The following is a 4,950-nucleotide window of genomic DNA, read 5'->3' on the forward strand; positions in this document are numbered from 1 at the left end:
ACGAGGTGGGGCCTGTAACTTAGAGGATTAAAGCATGTGGCTACGAACCACGGTGTCAAGGGTTCAAATCCCTCCTCGCCCACAAGGCCACAACCGGCCCAAAGGTGGAAACTAGAATCGGTGGAAGGATAGATATTGTTAATTTCCTTGGTTTTCTTCTAGGTTGCACTGAAACAAACAAGTACACCTAGTTTAACCAATATTACTATACCAACTAGCCGGTTGACATCTTCGAACATGTTAGTCTTTAAAATCAAACACTTATTCCTATGTTAAAAGCTATAGTTGTTGTATTGACCAAAAATGACATACTAATTGTGTGGCACAGAGTTCAGATTTTCTAGTGATGAGCGGTGAGTGACAGTGAAAATCCAACAGCTAGAAGTACCTTAAAATGCACCCTGAACCGTTAAATCCTTATTATCCCTCACTACCTCACCGCAGATAATTTTTATACTTCAGCTATATGCACCTCTTCGATCCTAGATCTATGACATATCAAAACTGGGGCAAGATTTGGCTGACTCCCAAGTCCCAAACTTCTGGTTTGGGCTAAAAAATATGAGTACGTGGCAAATGAAATAATATTATATTAATCAAAGACTTCCAAATGGAAGAGTGTTTTTTAGGTTTTACTTCTTCAGCTACTTGGCCCCATTTTTGTCTTCCATTGTCAAAGGTCATGCATGCGAAGGCAAGCTTATTAGCTTGCTAACTATATATAGCCTTTTTTCATTTGTTTAATCCGAACGGCTAAATAAAGTTAATACATATTATTATTGCTATTAAACTGCCATGGAGCTAGCTAGAGTTCTTTTTTGTCATTTTTTTAGGGCTAAACATGCGCTTATCAATAGATTATATTGAACTTTTACATACTATTGCATTAATTAAGCCAAAATATGAACCATAATACGGATCATTAATTTAATGCTTGCATAATATACAAACGATCTTAAACAAAATATGAACCATAACATGGATCGTTAATTTAAACTTTGTATAATATATAAAATAGACAAACGATCTTTAACACAAATTAAGAGAGAGAGAGAAGAGAGAGAGTTGAGATAAATTAGTGAGATCCTATGTACAATTCACAATATCTTCAAAGTTTAGATATGTTTTATTTATTAATTTATGTTTGGAAAAGAATACTCTCTGGTGGTACAGCCCAGTCGTGCGCATAGATATTGATGGCAGTGAAATGCCAAACACCCCCATCTTTATGAAATATCAAAAAAAATATATATATATATATATATTCCTTTTGATGCTCAAGTGCACCCCTTTATTAGCCTCCACATTAGCATAGAGGCCATGTGATCAAGGAGGCGTCAAAATCATCTATGGTGAGGTGCAGTGAGCATCCAACGACTGAGATGCATAATCGAACCCTCTCAATCATTGAATACTCATTGCACCTCATCACCTGCTGCAGAAATTAGGACTCAAACAGGAGTGTTATTTTTCCCTTATTTATTTTTGTTTGAATATCATCCTTAAGGGATTAATAATATTTTTGTTTTGTAATGACTGCTTTCTCTAATGGGACCACCATTACTATTGATTGGTATATGGTTGGTATTTGGAGGTAGGACCCACAGGGGCAATTATATAATTAGGTAGGACTGGCATCTATACCTGGAACTGAGTCAGCTTAAGCTCACAGCACTTAAAGATATTTTAAGGGTGGACGTCACCACCAAATAGGGGAGTGCGTTGTGATTATACAGCAAAAAAGAATTGCATTGTGATTCAGCCATGCATGATGGTGATGGATTATTTGAAGAAGTGGATCCCATTTAGGGTTGTTGACAAGTCATGTTTGGAATTTTGATCAACCTAACTCAGGCGATATTATCAATTCATCATCAATCTTGCAGGTTTTAGCTTAGGAAGAACCCTATGACCTTATTTAGAAGTAGGAGGATTTTTCAGAGAATAGGAGTGTCATGTGTAAAAATAGAAAGACAAAGGAGAAAACGATGGAAATTATGAATAAATAAATAATTATATAATGAATATAAAAAAAAATTATGTGATTTGACATTATGAATAAATAAATAATTATATAATGAATATAAAAAAAAATTATGTGATTTGACAATATAGCATATGTCTACGATAAGATAAGATCTTATTTTATAATTAATGAATAATAGGAATATAGTTGTTCATCCTTACACATCTTTCAGATTTCTTAATAGAAATGCTACAAATATATAGTGAATCCTATACAAGTGATTTATTGATGTATCTATATTTTTTGGTAGGACCGAACTACCCATATAACCCCTAAAAGTTTCTAAGTACTGGTGTAGGACCCACACATAAAACAAGCTAGTTGATTCCACTTTGAACTGATCTAACCAAGGGTTGAGCTTGTGTCAGGTTTGTGGTTCGAGGAAATTATGTCAGATTACAGTTCAAGGAAGGTGTTAGATATTTCGATTCACCTAATTAAATTGAACTCTACCATAAGTATACTGAATTCTATCTAGCTTATTCTATAATGCAATGATTAGTATACTGAAAAGTAAAGAAATTGAATAATGAAAAACCCTAAGTTTAACCATTGTTTATATCCTAAAATAATATGTGAAATTGAACATGATTATGCATTGATGATAAACATGCTTTAAATTACGGAAACATCATTGCTGGTGTAATACTTTTTTTTTTTTTTTTGGTAAAAAGTGATTTATTGAGCGAAACAGCACAAGGCTTCATTTACACAAAGAGTATGAAGCCAAGGAGTGGCATTTGGTCAAACTATCTCAACACTCATGGACAGGACCTACCTTGCTAAGGAATGGGCTACAAAATTAGCCTCCCTAGGAATAAAGAGAAACTCACATTCAGTGAATTGAGATGAAAGATATCTGATATCTTGAACAATTAGTTGTAAATCAAAAGGCATGTTGGGAAGGATTGTTGATGAAACTGATAACATCACTGCAGTCTGATTCTATCAAAATATGAGTAAGGCTTTCTTGGAGAGATCATTCAAGCCTAGACGAATGGGCAATGCTTCACCTGTACCAGCTGCACCAAAGGAAATTGGAGATGGGATTGCAAATGCCTGGCTTCCTAAAGAATGTCTTGCAATCACCCTAAGGCCCCATTGATCGGAGACATGGTCAAAGGCCGCATCACAATTAACCTTGCACCTTCCTTGTTGAGGAGGGGTCCAGTGAGAAGGCGCCTGATTCAAGCCTTGAGAGTCTATAGAGGTGAGATTAGTCTTGAGACCACTAGCTTCCCAGAACTCAAGGAATGCACGATGTGGTGCATTGGAAACTTCAATCAGAGTCCAGACCTTCCTTTTAAAGAGCAGATCATTTCGAGCAATCTATAAAAACCAGCAAGTGAAGAAACATCAACTCAGAGTCTCCTCCCCTCTTCTCTTATTTGAGAAGGATATTTGATCCCAATTTTGAAGCTACAAATAAATCTTTGGATTGTCATGAGTAGGGGCAATAAAAGATAATGGGCCACCGAACCAAGCTATCTTAGCAAAAGGGTAGCCAAGAAAGATGTGGTCATTTGTTTCCATGGGGTTTCCACAGCGGGGACAACCAGGATCGATTGGAATTTGGCTAGATGATAGACCTTGACCCAAAGCTAATCCTTGAGCACATGCTCTCCACATTAAAGATTTGATTTTTGGCCAAGTTTTGTAGTGCCATATTTTCTTCCAAACCATTGTTGGGATAAGAGACCATTCCTTCAATCCCCAGTTTGAGACTTGTTGAGCTTGGTGAGCATTCTTTTGATTTGTGAGAAGATGGTACGCCGACTTCACCGAGAAAATCCCTGTTTTTGCTCCTCTCCAAATCTGCTTGTCATTCTGTTGGGTAAGACTCAAGTTTATCTTAAGGATTTCTTTCTTGTCAATCAGGTGAAACCATTGATCAATGAGGTGGACCTTCCAAACTCTGTTTTCCTGGTCAATCAACCCACAAACCTTGGTGAGAGGGCACAGGAATTGTATGCGAAAGTCCCCATGGGTAGGAATCCAGTTATCTTCCCAAATTAGAACATTTTCTCCATTACCAATTTGTCATAGGAGCCCCTTCAAAAGCATTTGCCTCCCTTCAATAATGCTACGCCAAAGTCCAAGATGGTTGATTCCCCAATCTTGCCTGCAAGAAATCTATATTAGGAAAATAGAGTGCCTAAAAGAATTTCGCCCAAGAAAAATCAGGGTTGCACCAAAGCCGCCATGCAACTTTAGTTAATAAAACCAATTAAGCTCTATTGCTGATGTAATACATGACATATGAACATCATGGAAAAAGAAAACATGTAAAAATGAAACGTGACTATGCATTTATGATATCCAAAGCGCCAACATGGAATAAAAAAAGTCATGAATTCAACTCTGTTTAGGCCCAACTATATAAGAAAAAAATAAAATAAAATGATATAAAATAAAAATAAAAACTATGAAAAGTCATGTACATAAAGATTACCAAAATTCCCTTACATCCAAAACTAACCCAACATACTAGCAAGCATATAAACAAAGGGAGACCAATAACATAGTATATATATATATATATATATACCATCCAAATACGTTAACAAGACATTATAATATATATACACCATCCAAATACGTTAACAAGACATTATAAAATTATAGTCAAACATCAACAAAACCCTAAAAACCAAATTGAAGAACGTAAAAGCAAAAAAAGCTACAATTGAATATGAAAATTGAAGAAAAAAATAGCAAAAGTTATCTAAAAAAACCCCCAAAAAAAAATTGAAATATAAAAAGGACCTCTTATCTTAATATACAAAACCTATCAAGGTTCACACAGACATGCTCTAATTCATGGCATGTCGACACTGCCCCATTGTGGCCAATAGTGACGCACCTTCAATGTGTGGAAGATATCTCACTACATAGTGAATGAAATTGCCACCACCCCCACACCA

Source organism: Macadamia integrifolia, chromosome 2 (assembly GCF_013358625.1).
Source record: "Macadamia integrifolia cultivar HAES 741 chromosome 2, SCU_Mint_v3, whole genome shotgun sequence".
Lineage (NCBI taxonomy): Eukaryota > Viridiplantae > Streptophyta > Magnoliopsida > Proteales > Proteaceae > Macadamia > Macadamia integrifolia.